Raw genomic sequence first — 17,753 nt, 5'->3', positions numbered from 1 at the left:
CAAAGATTTTGTGCAAATACAGTAAGACAGTGCAATTGTATCAGAATGGCTTTGTTGTCACATTTCCTATTTATTGTTGAAACAGTATTCAAGATGTCATGATAATACACACTCATCTTTATGTTAGGAGTCAATGTATTAGTGATTAAAAAATTTACAACTTTCATAAAATTTGAAAATTAAGTTTTTTTTCCATGCAAGGCAGAGCTTCTCCACAGGACTCAGCTTCCTGGGGAACACAGCTAATAATTTTTAGCCATTATAGAAAGCAAAGTCAGGCTGGCATGAAATGTGCATGTTTCTACATTCTTGTTTCCCTTTGCTCACACAGCATCACTTGGATGAAGTAGTAGCTATTCAGCTGGCCATTCCCTTATGACTGCAATCTGCTTGGAGCTCATTTCTTACAAAATCCAGTATTGACTATATGTAGAAATATCTGCAATGAGATGCTTCATGGCTGACATCTCTCATTCATAATTATTGCAAAGTCAGTCCGCCTAGACTTAGTCAATGGCTAGTCAATATTCCTATTATAAACTGGATCAGGGTAAATAGCTAGGGCCAGGACACAAAACAGAAATATACTCAATGGGGCCCTCAGACTTGGACATCAGAGTTGGACAGAGATTTATGAACGGATGAGCCACAAAGATGGGCAGAGGCCGTTGCTTTCTGAGATCTGTAGTCCATGGGCTGGAACCAAAGCTGTTTTACAATGACTCCGTGGTGGGTCATTTTCATTGTTGACTTGACTGGATTTATAATCACCTAAGAGACAAACCTCTGTGGACATCTGTGAAGGAATTTTTACATGGGATTAACTGAGACTCAACTTATGCCTCCTGTCTCTACAGAGTCCCTGTTAAATATGAAGGAGAGAGGGAGCCCAGCATGAGCACTCATCTTTCTGCTTCCAAACTGAGGACACAATAGGAGCCATTGCCTCCTGATCCCACAGCTAGAATCCTGGAGGTTCCCTCACAACCATGCCTTCTCTACCACAATGGGCTATGCCTTCAGAGTATTGCCCCAAATGGACCCTTCCTTCTTAGCGGCTTTTGCTGAGTATTTTGCCACAGCAATGAGAAAAGTAACTAATCCAGAAGCAGTGCTGGTGAAAAGCCTTGGTGGAGCAGAATCTACAGTGTCCAAGCTTGGCACAATGATGCATTGCACATCTCCTCACAGGAGATTACAGTTTAAATGAGCATGGGCAATGTGGTCACAGTGGTCCATTAGCACCATGAGTACCATCTGACACTAATGTAACAGAGAGGAGTTGTCTGACCAGGATGATGAGGAAGCAGTGCAGGAATGTTAAAGATCAGTTATCAGTGTGGGATTTGCTTGCACCTTTATTCAGCATAAATATACTTTGCCACACCAGTGTGAGCCTTAATTCAGAACTTTCCCATAAACCCTGAAAATCAGCCAATGGTTGTGTATTGTACACAAGCTACTGGGGGAAATTTTCTTACTAAATCAGTATTTAGTAAAGATTCACCCACAGTAAACAACTAAACAAGGACACTGGGAATCTTGGTTTTGTGAGCATCCCTTAGTCTCAGGGTTTTGCAAAAAATGCTTCAGGATGTCATTACTCACAGGCATGGCGAATGTCACTACCTGAGCTTAATTTAGGTAATTTTCCTGCTGCTCTAGTGTACTAGCACAGAAATGAGTATTAATTTACTATGCTAATCCTTAATTAGAAATGAACTTGGTCTGAAATAGCTGATACTAAAAGCTCAGCAACTTCTTATGCAAAATAAAAGGCACCAAATGACCTATGTATACACACACACACACACACACACACACACACACACACACACACACACACACATCCTCTATCTCCCCTTACACACCTTCATCACTCTGTTGGATATCAATTTTGAATATGTTATTATTGGCAAATGTAAATGATACTATAATAGGGCAGCTCATTTGAGAAGCAAACAGACTTAGTGATGAATAGATGGTTGAAGACATCCTTAGAAAATGCCTTTGGGACTTCTCAGGCCCAAGAGCCTTGGAGAGGCTCAAGTGCAATTGCATTTCTGCAATAGTAGAATCGGTGGGCTATTCTAAGATACAGGCTTGTTCTGAAGATGACTCTAAAGGAGTTTTCCATAACTCCTACTGCTACTCAGGAATTGGGGTTTAGACAACTTTGTTTACCCATCCAAGAGGCATTTATTCACTTTAAAAATACTGACTCTCTACTGCAGGAAAGTTTTCTCCTTAGGGTAAGAATACTGTGATGGCAAACAAAGCTCTTCCTGCAAAGGAATTTTGTTCAAGACAGATGCAAGAGCTCATACAAGCAGACCCAGTGGAACAGGCCTATAGTCCTAGCTCCTCCAGAAGCTGAGGTAGGACGCTTAAAATTTACAGGCTCTTATTAGATGTTTTCTCTTATATAGTTGCCTTAGTTATGGTAATAGGACATTGACTGAGACACCACCTCATCCAAAAATCACATATCAAACAGCATCAATGCCAGAACTTCAAGTCTTGATTGATTGCTGTATTTTTGATCCCTGCTTTTAACCAATCGAAGCTGTTACTCTCTATTAGAGGAGAGTTTTGTACACATATTGCCAAGTATTCAGTGTTGCTTACCCTGTAAGAGATATTGCTATTGATGTTGGCTATATGTTCACTATAGCTCTGCCTCCCTCTCTCCTCACTCTCACCCATTGTCCTGGTACCTGCCACTGCTAGTTGCTTATTTAATATCTATTTTTCTTTCCTGCCTTAATACCAGAAGCTCAATGTTGTTTGGGACAACACTACTTAAAGAAAAACAGACATTTGTAACAAGGAGTGTTCATATGACTGAATTGTGAGTGATGGGTTGTAAGAAGAAGCCTTACTTTTCTAATGAGAAATTACAGGTTCTACTGGCCCATCATAAAGTATCCTTTTTATCTGCAGGAGCCATTCCTAAAAGGGAGGAAAGTCTTGCATTGCCTCTCCTGAGACATAAGAAACTACATTACCATTTGGTGCATGAAAGTTTACAATACCGTTGGTAAACACTACAGAGTACCCTGCAGATAATCCGAAGAAGAGTATTCCACTTCTCCATTATCAGCGCCATTTTCAAGCTGCCTTACTTTATGGAATGTTTTACCACCATGTATCAGTAATTCTTACCATGAGTTTATGGAGGAAGCATCACTACCTTACTTAATAGATGAGGAAACCAAGGCCACATGTGGTCTATCAGGTAGAACATCACATGGGTCCAAAGCCCAATCCTGACCAGCTCATGTATCACTTTTATAAAGGCACAGAAAGAGAGTACTGCTAACATTGGAAAGATCACATGATTGATCACATGATTGATGTTTACACACATCACTGTTTAGGCTGATCTTGAGAAACCAAAGGAAGATAAATCCATAGCTCTAATATCTTGAGAATCAATTCAGTGAAACATCATTACTTACATATTCAAGTCCTCCAACTTTCAAGTCCTTTGGAATTTCAAACAACATGACGTCACATCAAACCCATTTCTAAGTGGTACAACTGCTTACGAAAAATGCAAAGTTCCCTTGCCTGTTATCCTCCTATCTAAGAGCAGCATTTTCCATCACCAAACCCTATAAGTTATCAAGTTCTTTTGCTCTGAACTTATTCTAACCATAATGAGGTGGCTATTTGGGTTGTCAAATATACAAGGAGGAAGGTTCCAGAAGGATGCACACATTCAGGGATATGGCTGTGGATGTCAGTTGAGAAAAAGACAACACCATTTAAATCATTCTTAAAATTTTTGTTTCTTCTCTCTGCTTAAACATAATTTTCTCTAGCAGCAAGCTTTAGCCTCCAGGTCTAGACTGATCTTGTCTTTCATGGATTAATACTCTGCCAGCATTCCAGAGGAGAAGAAACTTCTTTCAAGTCTTTTGATATTTAATCAGCTGAACTGATTGTGTTTTACTTTGTTCCAGATCAATGGTTCTCAACTTGTGGGTCTAAAAACTCTTTCACAGGGGTCACCTAAGATGTTCTATAAACACAGATATTTATATTATGATTCATAACAGTAGCAAAATATAACATAGCAATGAATATAATTTTATGGTTAGAGGTCAGTACAACATGAACTGATTCAAGGGTCACAGCAATAGAAAGGTTGAGAAACACTGTTCCAGACTGAATATCTACTTTATACTTCACTATCCACCCACCCCTACACACACGAGCTAGCCTTGGCTATGGTCCACCCAATCTTCAATTCCTGTATGTTAGGTCAGTTGCACAGGCATTTGATAGGAGATGTCCTTCTGTATGCTGTGAATATATGTTTCTCTTATTGATGAATAAATGCTGATTGGCCAGTAGCCAGGCAGGAAGTATAGGTGGGGCTACCAGACTAGGAGAATTCTGGGAAAGGGGAAGGCAAGAAGCAGTTGCCTGGGGGAGATGCCATGGGGCTGCCAAAGGAGTAACATGCTGGAGCATTACAGGTAAGCCACAGTCCTGTGGCAATATATAATTTAATAGAAATAGATTAATAATTAAGAGTTAGCCAATAAGAAGCCTGAGCCATCAGCCAAACAGTTTATAATTAATATAAGCCTCTGTGTGCTTATTTGAGACTAAACAGTTATGGGACTGGGCAGAACAGAAACTGTCTTCAGGCATTCCTTCGCTGGATTAGAACCTGCTTTTCCAAGGTTCTATTGTAGACTGATGACTATAGGCTCTTAGGAGAGTTGTCCTAGTAAAGTAAATGTTTTACTGGATTTGTGCTGGTCTCTTTTTGATCACAGCTGATTCTCCAACTGCACAGGCAGTTCTTATTTCAAAATACTTACTGGCCTAGGTGGGGTCTTTAAAGAAGTCTCAAAGTTGCCTCTAAAATGCCCCAAGCTAGACCTCTATGTTTTACAAGAATGTTATTGTCCTACCATAGAACAGTTCACAGAACTCTTAGCACTCAATGGATTTTCCAGCACAGAGTTCAAAAATTCTTCCACAATCCAAACATTCTTGTTTGTCACTGAAATACTCTGCTCCCACTACCAATTTCTAATGTTGTGATAAAACACTATGACCAAAAATAAGTTGGGGAGAAAGGTCTATTTCATCTTTTGGTTTGTAGACCATCATCTCTCAAAGGTAGGGAAGAAACTGAAGGCAAGGCCCTAGAGGCAGAGATTGCTGCGGCCACCAATCCTATCTCCTCCTTCAAATTTCTTTCTCTCCTTTTCTCAAAAATACTACCTCTAACCACACTATATACGTAATTTTATTGTCCTTTAAAAATTATGTCCAGCCTCTATCTATGTTCATGGGAAACATACAGTATTGATTTTTGTGGTTTTCAAGTTCAGATTTGACCCAGACAGGGCATTAGTCTTCTAAGACCTGTTTCAAGTAATCTATGTGACCATCTCAATGCAGAAGAATCCCACATGAGTAATGAATAACATTTAGACAAATGCTTAAAGAAACTTTTAGCCAACCAGAAAGAAAGACTTTGTCAATCAGAAAAGAGACGTCAACAAAAATCATAGAGAAAAGGTACATTAATGGCAAAACATCGGTGTGGTTTTGAAAGCTAGTGACAGCTACTGTCACTATACCTGTTTGATAGACCCAAGCCAGCGATAGGAAGACTTGAAAAATTAAGAAAAGACATCACGATTAATTAGAAAAGAAAAAACAAATCTATTATAATCCACACACAGTATGGGGCTGGCGAGATCATTCTATAAGTAAACGTACTTGCTGCCAAGCCCTATGATATGAGTTAGATACCTGGCATCCACTTGGTAGAAGAAGATATGTGGCTCTTAGAATTTGTTCTCTGACCTGTACACAAGCACTATGCAACATGCATATCCATGCTTCCTCCCACATACATACACAATAAAAAATGCTTTTCAAAAAGCCAAGAGAATCAATACTCAAAACTAGTGTACAGCAGCTGGTACTTATATAAAAAATGATCTGTGACCTTTCATATTATGCAATTAAAATATGAGTTTGTGAAGTGTTTTTCTGTGTGTGTGTGTGAGAGAGAGAGAGAAAGAGATATAAAACTACATGTGATTATTTGGGGACAGGAACAATTTTTTTCTAGAATATCTATATCATACCCCAAATACAGTAAATTCCTGGTATATTCAAGACAAAAACACATGAAAAGTAAAACTAACTTTTAAAAAATAATACAGGGTGATATGACTCAGGACCAGGTCAAATTTTCTGAAATACAATACAAACTCTAACTCGGTCCTTAATTATAAAAACTAAGCCTGCACAACAGATTACAACTTCCATATCATAAGACACTGCAAAAAAAAAAAAAAAAAAAATGGAAAGTTAGTTCCAGGGCAGCAACTGTCATTAGTAATCTACCAATCTGACAAAGATAGATGAGCAGATGAAGACTCTCTAGAGAACACTGCAGTCAATAGGGAACCAGAGAATGAAAGACAAATCTTCCATTTCACCCATTTCATCACTAATTACCTCTATACAAATACTATATTACTGTTGAAAGCCCTCAAAGATGTGTGTGTATGTAAGTGTGTATATATATATACATACATACATACATACATACATACATACATACATATATATAATTTCACATTCACTTGAATGACAAAAATTGTGTATGAGGGCATCATGTGCTGAGAAGGAGACAGGGCAATATGACCTACACTCAGATGAAGTCACATTCATAGTGACACTTTGGAAGTAGTTAGTGATGTTTGTTAAATCTCACATGTTTTCTATCATGACAACAGTATATCTTATATCTAGGCATGTCTGCCTAATTACACTTCCTTTCATCTTCACAAGAAATAACACACATTACAGTTTTATTTATGAGACCAGAAGTCTATGAAACAACATATTTACCAATACAAAAAACTTCCAATAAAGCACACATGAAACCACATGTTATGAACAAATACTATAAAATACTATTGAGTGGTTAAAAGATACCTATTGCAGCTTCCTGTATCAATATAGATGATTCCTTAAAGCATAAATGTCAGTAGGAATGTATATGAATATGTATAGCACAATTTTGTTTATTTTGATATTCAAAACACATTTTATATATTCATTAATGTTAGATGTAGCAAAATTATAGAAAAAATATATGAGTGAAAAACATCAAATTAACAGCAACTTTTCTGGAAATAGAGAGAGGAATTGGGTTGAGAAATCTAGCCTACTATCTTGGTGTTACTATTACTGTGATGAAACACCATGACCAAAGCAATTTGGGGGGGAAGGGCTTATTCAGCTTAATCTCCCATTATTGCTCATCATCAAAGGAAGTCAGGATAGGCTCTTAGGCAGTGTGGGAACCTGGAGGCAGGAGCTGATGCAGAGACCATGGAGAAGTGTTTTTTCTTATGGAACCCAGAGTCACCAGCCCAGGGATGACTCAAAATGCACTGGGACCTCCCACATTAATCACTAGTTAAGAAAATGCTCTACAAGCTAGGCTACACTCACAATCTTCTGGAGGCATTTGTTTAAACAAGGCTCCCTCCTCTCAGATGACTAGCTTGTGTCAAGTAGACAAAAAACTATCTGGCAAAATTGACTCCTTGTCAGTTCTGTAGGGCACATGAGCCAGTCAAAGATGGCGCCAAGGGGAAGTCAAGAGGGCGAGTTCTGAGTTGTTTACCAAAAAGATGATTGGTTGCCTAGATCAAACCAGATGAGGTCACTGCATGAACAGCTCATGATCACTAGGTAAAGCATAGGATACCTAGGAGTCCCTTGTCCCTCTGCCTGTTTGCTGGAGCCTCTCTGATTACAGCAGTTCTAACCCAGGAGGAGGAACTGTTGGAATGGATCCATACATCTTTGGGAGCAACACTCCAGGCCTACTCTCAGGAAGACCAACTTGTTGATGCCATCATCAAGGGCAGGACCCTGGCATAGTGACACTATGGGTTAGATCCCCATGCCATTGTTTGCCCCTTCTAGGTGGTGGATGTTAAATGGCTTTCTCAGGTTAATGTCCACTTTGTTCTCATGTTAGAAAGATTTATGGGGAGTATTGCTTGCCATTATGGGCTGTACAAATGGGCTCATCTTTTACAGAGACTACCCCTTAAGATGACTTCCTTGTTTTCATCTGAGCCCATCCCTGAAGCCATTTGTATCTTCACTGATGGGAGCTGAGCAGATTCTGCCTTTGTTGCTTTTAAGGGATACACCTTCAGGGACACTCAAACCTCCCAGGGTTCCTGACTAAGGACAATGAATGGGCAGATAGACTGATGATAGCCTACAGGAAGCCACTCAATTGTATGACCCATGTCAATTGGAAAGGAATACATAATAGAATCCCAATGATTCCTATAAAAGAAATAAAAAGATAGTTCATACCTGCAAATCATGTCAACCATATCTAAGAGCTCCCACTCTACAGCCTCCAGGAGTTAACCCCAGAGGCCTACAGCCCAGTACCCTCTGGCAAACTGTTACTCATTTTTCAGCTTTTGGCAAATAGAAGTATGTTTTTGTCTCCATAGACACTTATTCAGGAGCCTGTTAGGCCACTGCACATACAGGAGGAAAAAAACCAAACATGCTCAAGTTCATTCCCTCCAATGTTTCCCAACCCTAGGATTATCTGCACAGGTTAAGACTGGTAATGGCCCTAGCTTTGCCAGTAATTTCATGGCAGAAGTTTTCAATTGATGATATGACAGGAATCCCTTACATATGACAGGAATCCCTTACAACCCTCAGGGCAAGCAATTGTAGAAAGAAACCATCAATGTCTTAAAGAGCAACTTTTAAAACGAAAAGGGAATTTCAACTCCCACTTACAACTAGGAATGGCTTTATTCACTATTAATATTTTGAAGTTTTCAAAGGGAGAAACCAAATCCAAGTTTTGAAAACATTGGGGCCACCTAAACCTCAGACCCCAAGTTAAGGTCAAATGGAAAGACCATCTGACATCCCAAAAGAGGGGGCCAGACCCACAATGGGAAGAGGATTTGGATGTGTTTTTACCATAGGGGAGGAAGTGCCCATCTGGCTTCTGGCTAGAAATCTAAAATTACTGCCTGTTCCCACAATGCAGGAGGATGACCAAAAACAGGTTGTCCAACAAGGAAGCGGCAATGGTACTCAACGTTCATCTTCTGAAATAAGAGGGCCAACACAATGATACCTAACCATGTCCAAGGGTCTCAGACCCTTGAGAAGCTCTTGTGTTCTTTAAAAATTACAGATGATGTCCCACTTCCTGACTGCTCTGACACTCCTGCTGTTGATGCTGACTGCTCCAGTGACCACCCAGCAGAACCCTCAACATCTCCAAAAGATGATGTGGCTGGTGATCAATGGTACCAATGGAGATGTCCTCAACAGCACCATGAATGAGGCATTCTCCCATACCTGACAGCTTACACTCTTCTTCGACCTGTGGCCTGTCCCAAGGATCTTGGGACATGGGAGACTGAACTTATTTTCATCAAGGATGACCTGAATGTGAAGGGTTATGGGGTGCCACCTGCTCCACGTATCAGACCCCCAATCCCTGGGCTGCTCATATGTCCTCAATAGAGCAGTCTTAAGGGGTACTGACTTTTATATATGCCCAGGGAACAAACAGCAATGGACATATCCAAATGTGGTGGGGTGGACACATTCTACTGTGCACAATGGAGGTGTGAGAAAATGGGGACGGATTCCTGGATAAGGCAATCTCTACCCTGTTGGGTTCTTTAGAGTAATAGTCTTAATTTGTGTCTTTGAGCCTTGCCTTTTTAATAGGCTGGTCAGATTAATCAGAACAAAGACTCAAGAAACCCAACTGATGACCCCTAGCATATATTGTGATAGGCCCAGCCCTGAGGATATCTCCCTTTTGAGTGAAACTTGACAAAAGATGTTATTAGAAGCTGCAGAGGTGCCAAGACACCCGGGCTTCAAAATGAGGTGAGACATAGTCTAAAACAAAAAGGAAGAATCTGTAGGGCACACAAGCCAGTCAAAGATGGCGCTGAGGGGAAGTCAAGAGGGCAAGTCCTGAGTTGTTTACAGAAAAAGAGGATTGTTGCCTATATCAAACCAAATGTGGTCACTGCATGAACAGCTCATCATCACTAGGTAAAGCATAGGATGCCTAGGCATGTGATAGGCTGACCTTTAAAACCATTGGCTGACTGTTTTCCTGCTCTGTGTTTTTTCCCTTTAGAAGATGCTTGCTATGGGACAATAAACGAGTTCCTGCTTGACTAGACTCACTGCTGCTTCTGATTGTCTCCAAGCGTCTGAGAGGCTGGGGAACAGGTGAGCAGTATATTTACCTTTCCTCAGACCCAACTCAACTTTCTGTGGCTGGGCTAAGACTCCCACAAGCTTGACATACAAACATATCACCATTAAGTCACAACCTTGCCTTTTGTCACTCCTCACATTAAAAACATAAACAAGACTGCCGCCAACTAACAATTTGAACATCCGTGGAAAGGCTACCATAAATGCCCTTCCCGAATAGTGAGATCAACAACTAACTTATCCATGGAGCCCTCACCTAATACCTGTTGGAAACAGGAGCAAACACCCATACATAAACACTGAGTCAAACTAGAACCCAGACGCAGATGGAGAGGACAAGACCAGGCAGCAGAAACACATAGAGACAGCTTACCCGAACAAGGAGGAGCTAACGGCCACTAGACTGATAGCTGGGAATCCAGCATGGGACTGACTCAGGCCCCCCTGAATATGGGTCTCAGCCAGAAGGACTGAGAAGTCTAAGGGACCTCAGACAGTGGAGCCAGGATGTATCCTTGGTACACAAAAGGACTTTGCGAACACATCCCCCATGGAGGGATAACTGCCTTAACCTAGAGACAGGAAAGAAGCCCTAGTCCCTACTTCACATGACCTGTCAGATCTACATGACCCCAACTGGATGGCATTCCCACACATATGGAATTGGAGTGGGGGGATGGGAGGGGAGGGTGGTTAGGGTGCATGTGAGAAGGCAGAGAGGATAAAAGGGAGGGAGAGAGGTGGGAGGGAGGGAGAAGGAACTGGAATCGACATGTAAAATAATAAATTAAAAAAAATGCTTTGACTCAAAAATTTAAGTTGAAGGACAAGTTACTGGGGAAAAGGATTTCTATTTTTGTTTCCACAGAAAATAAAAAGCTGTGGATTCCTTCCAGACTAATGTGGTTTAATCAAGCCAGACGGTCTGAAACAGAGTACCAGGTGATCCTACATTCAAAACAGCTGGACAAAGCAGCCTTACAGACTACAGCCAGGATTTTTGCATCTTCTTAGAATCCCCCATGACAGCGCCCCTTACCAGTAGGAAGTAGTTTGGAAAGAACGACGCCCAAATTCCCAAATATTGTCTATAAATGTTTGTTTTCATTTAAATGGACTTGGTTATATTAAATAAATAAATAAATAAATAAATAAATAACTTTAAAATTCCCACAATCTTTACAAACACAAACATCTTAAAAGTTCAGTCTCTTTAAAATACCCAGTCGCTTTAGGAACTCCAAAATCTCCAACACCTTTTTATTTATCCTAGTGGCATTGGGAGCTGCAGTGTGTCACTCAGGATACCCTTTTGTCAAATTAATCCCAACTGCAAATGTTCATTGCAATGAGTCATTGGTCTGGTTCAAGGCCTCTGGCCTGAGGGTCCTCAGCAGCTGCTCAGTCCCATACATCATCATGGCCCTGGTGGCAGCACAGGACACAAAGATCAGCATGGCCTTTGGATACCAACATGGTATCAGGTGGCTGACCAGACCTCAGGCATCTGCACGACCCTTGTTGGTAACAAGGGTCACAGGCATCAACTCAGACCCTGGCTGCTGCATGGCTACAAAGCTAGACATGACCTAAGACAGCAACATCACCATGGCCCCAGGTGGCAGCACAAGCCACTCACATCTGTAGGGCTCCAGATGCAGTATGACGATCAGACACTAACAAGGTCTCAGTTGGTGACCCATAACCCAGTCCTCTACATGGCCTTCAATGGTTACTGAAGCCATGGACATCAATATAGATCCTGGCTGCTGCAGGGCCACAGACCCAAACATGGCCCTTGGCAGCAACTGGAGGAGTAAAATATGTTTTATTTTGTTATTTAATCTTTTGGGACTTCTTTGGGAGAGGTTGATGTTTCAGGGGTGAGGGTTAAATAGAGTGAGACTAGGAGGTGAACAGATTGGGGTGCATGATATGAAATTCCCAAAGAATCAATGAAGAATTATGTTACAAAAAATTAAGACAAATAGACCTGTTGGTGCTTTCCATAAGGAAAAAGAGTGTTCATTAATGGACAATTTGAAGTCAACATATTTTTTAAGTAGTGATGATGCTGAAGTTGACATGTCAAAGTATGTATCTAAATTGCAGTTGTGAGTAAAAAAAAAGCAATATACAGGGTTTTCTGATTTGTCAAGGTTGTACCAGTAAAAATGTTGCATCTTGCTTAAAAAAGAAATCCAAAATCTGTTCTATATGTTTGAAATGTCTCAGCTGTGGGCTCCTATAAAAATCAAAATAAAGTTACAAATCTCCTTACTTCAAGAGGGAAGAACCAGGGCATAATCACAATCATATCAAAGCAATAAAACTGCCAACAGTGTAAATAACATAATGTCCAATGTCTGGGGTCCAATTCCCAACAGTGTAAATAACACGATGTCCAATATCTAGGATCCACTTTCCATTGAATTAGTCAATGTTCCTTCTGTTTCTATTTTGTGGGATAATTTTAGGAGTATTGGCATTCACTCTTCTTAGAAAGTGTGGTAGAATTCTGTGCTAAAACTATTTGGTCCTAGAAATTATTGGTTGGGAACCTTTTAATGACTGCTTCAATTTCACTAGGGATTATATGTCTGTTTAAATTGACTAACTGATCTTTATTTAACTGTGGTAAGTTGTCTGTATGGAGAAAATTATCTATTTATTTTAGGTTTTCTAATTTGGTAGAATTCAAGTTTTTTAAAGTAAGTCTTATGATTCTGTTATGTCCCTCTTTTCATTTCTAATTTTGTTGATTTGGATATTGACTCTTTGCCTTTTAGTTAATTTGAATAAAGCTTTATCAATCTTATTTTCTCAAAGAACCAAATTTTCATTTCATTTATTCTTTATATTTTCTCTTTTTGTTTCTATTTGATTGATTTCAGTCCTGTGTTTGATTATTTCTTGCTATATACTCCTTGTGTATGTTGTATATTAATTCTCATTAAATTTATAAAAGTCTTTTATAGTGAGATATCCACCCTGCTTACAGCTGTTGCACTGACCACACCCATTGGGGCGTGGGGAGGGATGTGGGCATGACCTATGGAGACTAGGTCTGGGGTCCCACACTACATACAGCTCATTCTCTTACTTCCTGGTCAGAGACCAAGAGCATCCGCAAGCATCCTTGGAGCAGGAACCCATGGCAGTCGTCTGTTTCTGGTATAAGTGATTTCTACCTGAATAAACATCATCAGCTTATATTGTGACCTGAAATCTTATTCCCCACACAATAGTCTTCAGTTTCGTTCTTGACCATTATTTATTCAGTTCTGTTTCCATGAGCTTGTAAGATTCCTGTTGTTTCTCTTGTTGTTGATATCAAGCTTTAATTGTGGTGATAAGATGTAGGTTGTTAATTTAATTTTCTTGTATCTGCTGAGACTTGTTTTGTGTCCATGTATGTGGTGGTTTGGAGAAAGTTCCATGAGGTACTTTTGGGTGAAATACATGAGGTATGTTTGAGTGAAATGTTCTATAAATATCTGTTACGACAATTTGTTTTATTACTTCAGTAAGCTCTAAGATTTATCTGTTTAATTTTTGTCTGTATAACCTGTCGATTGTGAGAGTGGGGTATTGAAGTCTTTCACTACCAGTATGTGATAGTCAATGAGTGATTTAAGCTGTAGTAGTTTCTTTTATTAACTTGTGTGCCTTTTTGTTTGCTGCATAGATGTTAAGAATTTCAATGTGCTCTTGGTGGATTTTTAATTTGATGAACAGGTAGTGTCCTTCTCTGTCATCTTCAGATTAGTTTTGCTTTAAAGTCTATTTTGTAAAAGAACTATAGCAGCTTGTCCCTTAAGTCCACTTGCTTAGAAATCCCCTTTTCAATCCTTTACCCTGAGGTGCTGTCTAGACTTGAGGTTGAGGTGTGTTTCTTAGATGCAGCAGAAAGATGGATCCTGTTTTCACATCCATTCTCTTAGCCTATGTCTCTTTATTGAGACAATTGATGTTGAGAGATGCCAATGACCAATGCTTATTGATTCCTGTGTGTGTGTGTGTGTGTGTGTGTGAGAGAGAGAGAGAGAGAGAGAGAGAGCATGTGCCACCTGCTCATGTTTCTGTTTCCCTTCTTTTGACTTTGCTAGTCTAAGATTATTTATTTCTTGTGTTTTCATGGTTATAGTTAACTTCTTTAGGTTGGAGGTTGTTTTAGTTTTATTTCTTCTTTATGTTTAGGTTTTTTTGATTATTATGTGCCAAGGAGAATTTCTTTTCTGGTATAGTCTATTTGGTGTTCTGTAAGCTCCCTGAACTTCGATAGATATCTCCTTCTTTATAGTAGGAAAAATTTCTCCTATGATTTTCTTTAAAACATTGTCTGTGCCTTTGATCTGTGTTTCTTTTTCTTCCCTTATTCCTGTTATTCTTAGATTGTCTTTTCATAGTGTCCCAGATTTCCTGGATGTTTTGTACCAGGGGATTTTTAGACTTCACTTTTTTTTTTTTTTTGACCAGTGTTTTCATTTCTGCCATCATGTCTTCAATGCCTGAAATGCTTTCTTCCCTTTCTTGTGTTCTGTTGGTGACTCTTGCCTCTATGGTTCCTGTTTGAGTTCCTAAACTTTTCATTTCCAGATTTCCCTCAGTTTAGATCTTCTTTGTTGATTCTATTTCCATTTTCAGGTCTTGAACAATTTTATTCATTTCCTTCCACTTTTGTCTTTATATTTGTTTACTCTTTAATGACATCTATCAAATGTATTAAGGCTGTTTCATAGTCTTTTTCTTGCATTTCAAATATGTTGGAACACTCTTGGGCTGCTCTTGAGGGTCCCTGGGCTCTAGTGAAGATGTATTGTCCTGACTGTTTCTGATGCTGTGTTTGTGCTGGCATTTGGGTATCTGGGAGGGGAAGATTGTAATTCTAGGTGCTGATGTCTGATCTTATCTCGATGGGTGGGTGTTTTGTCCTTTAGTTTCTGTTTGGTCTCTGGTTCTTAGGAGAGTGTGGTGGCTGTGTGTTGCCTGTAGGAAAACCTTCCTGGGCATTGATGGGTATTAGTATTGGAGGTTCCAGTTCCAGGTAAAATATTTTTTTCTGGGTATTGGGATCTGAGGCTTGGGAATGGGGAAAGGCTGGGAGAGTCCAGAGGTGGCTCACAGAAGGGAAGAAAGTACTGTGTTCCACCAGAGTCTGCTTAGTCCACTGGGAGTGGGAGCAGAGGGTAAGTATACATCACCACAGAAGGCTTGCTAAAGAGCTGGGGATGAGCTTTTCATGCTACCCTGGGACTGCTCCATACAGTGTTGTTCTTGATTCCCACCACAAGTGAAAGGGAAACTTATATAATGTCTGGAGCCCTTGCTGTCCTGCAGATGAAGGAGGAGGATGTCCTCAAACTCCTTGCTGCAGGAACCCACTTAGGTGCCACCATTATTGACTTTCAAATGGAGCAGTACATCTACAAAAGGAAAAGTGATGGTATCTACATCATAAATCTAATGAGGACATGGGAGAATCAGTTGCTGGCTGCCCCGGCAATCGTTGCCATTGAGAACCCAGCTGATGTCAGCAGCGTTATCTCCTCCAGGAACAATAAACAGCAAGTGAGCCATGCTGAAATTTGCTGCTGCCACCAGAGCCACTCCAATTGCTGGCCATTTTACTCCTGGGACCTTCACCAACCAGATCCAAGTAGCCTTCTGGGAGCCATGGCTTCTAGTGGTGACTGATGACAGAGCTGACCACCAGCCCCTCGCAGAGGGGTCTTACATCATCCTGCTAACCATTGCTCTGTGTAACACAGACTCTCCTCTGTGCTTACGTGGACATTGCCATCCCATTGAACAAGGGAGCTCACTCCGAGGGTCTGATGTGGTGGATGCTGGCCTGGGATGTACCCCTCATGCATGGAACTATCTCCAGTTAGTACCCATGGGAGGTCATGACTGACCTTTACTTCTACAGAGACCCAGAGGAGATTGAAATGGAGGAACAAGCTGCTGCTGAGAAGGCTATCACCAAGGAGGAATTTCAGGAATGGACTCCACCAGCGCCTAAATTCACTGATGCTCAGCCAGACTGGTCTGAGGGTGTGCAGGTGCCTTCCGTACCCATCCCACAGTTTCCTACTGAAGACCGGAATGTCCAGCCAACCACTGAGGACTGGTCATCAGCTCTCATAGCATAGGCCACTGAGTGGGTTGGAGCCACCACTGAGTGATCCTGAGCTGCTCTGCAGACATCCAAGCAAAGGGGAAAAGGGCAGAAGGAAAATAAAGCTCCTACAAGCTGTTGAAAGAAAGAAAGAAAGGAAGGAAGGAAGGAAGGAAGGAAGAAAGAAAGAAAGAAAGAGAGAGAGAGGGGGGAGAGAGGGAGGAAGGGAGGGAGGGAGGAAGGAAGGAAGGAAGGAAGGAAGACAAACCTGGGGATGAGACTGGGAGATTAATTTGTCAGAGCACAGGGGGAGATGAAGTTCTGCACTTAGACTAGTGGCTTCCCTGACACAGCTGGGCCGATCTCTCCAGGGACTCCAACCCTGCCACACAGCACCAAACCTCAGCTGCTCTCTGTGACCCCATCACACCTTCAAAACCAGCACCACCTCGGTGTCTTTTATACTACCAAATTCAGCTGCCAGCACAAGGTACAACCTTGTCCATGTATGGACAGCAGCTTCTGTGTGCTGACTCTCAGGAAACACTTCCCAGAAGATTTCACTTCAATGATGCTGGTTGCTTTGTAATCACCACCAATTTCTCAGCTCCAGCTGACTAGCATCAGTATCTCAGCAAAGCAAAGTTTTCACCTTAGTAATTCTGGTATCCTGTTAATCAGCCCCAGCTATCTTAATTCCCAGAATTAAGGACCACACAACCTTAATTCAAAATAACAAATGGTCCTGATAGAGTCTTTAATCTTCCTTTTGAAACTTTATTCACCAGGCCTCCATCGTCTGCATTGCCCTCAACATTCTTATCTTCCAAGCTCCCATAGAAAAGCTCACCAAACTTTGAACACAAAATAGCTTTTCTAGCCCAAAGTTCCAAAGTCCTTCCACAACCCTCACAAAAACAAAATGGTCAAGTCTGTCACAGCTATACCTCATGATCCTGGTACCAATTTGTCTTAGAGTTACTATTGCTATGATGGGACACCATGATGAAAGCAATTTGGAAAGGAGAGGATTTATTTGGCTTAAGCTTTCATATCACAGTTCATCATAAAAAGAAGTCAGGACAGGGTAGAAATCTGGAGGCAGGAGCTGATGCAGAGGCCATGGAGGAGTGCCGCTTACTGACTTGCTCCTCATGGTTTATTCAGCCTGCTTTCTTATAGAACCAGGACCACTGGCTCAGGGATGGTACCACTCAGAATGGGCTGGGCCCTCCTGCATTAATCACTAGTTGGGAAAATGCTCTACAAGCTTGTCTACAGCCCAGTGGTACGGAGGCATATTCTTAAATGAGGTCCCCTCCTCAAGTTCACA

The 17,753-nt window shown here is 40.9% G+C and overlaps 1 pseudogene; it reads left to right on the top strand.

Annotated features, from left to right (window-relative positions):
* The first annotated feature begins 15,612 nt into the window (after positions 1 to 15,612).
* Positions 15,613 to 16,487, top strand: LOC127238213 (40S ribosomal protein SA-like; annotated as a pseudogene).
* Positions 16,488 to 17,753: the final 1,266 nt, after the last annotated feature.

This window comes from Phodopus roborovskii, unplaced genomic scaffold, assembly GCF_943737965.1.
Source record: "Phodopus roborovskii unplaced genomic scaffold, PHOROB, whole genome shotgun sequence".
Lineage (NCBI taxonomy): Eukaryota > Metazoa > Chordata > Mammalia > Rodentia > Cricetidae > Phodopus > Phodopus roborovskii.
Note: the sequence above shows the minus strand (reverse complement) of the source record. Positions and strands in the feature narration are given on the sequence as shown.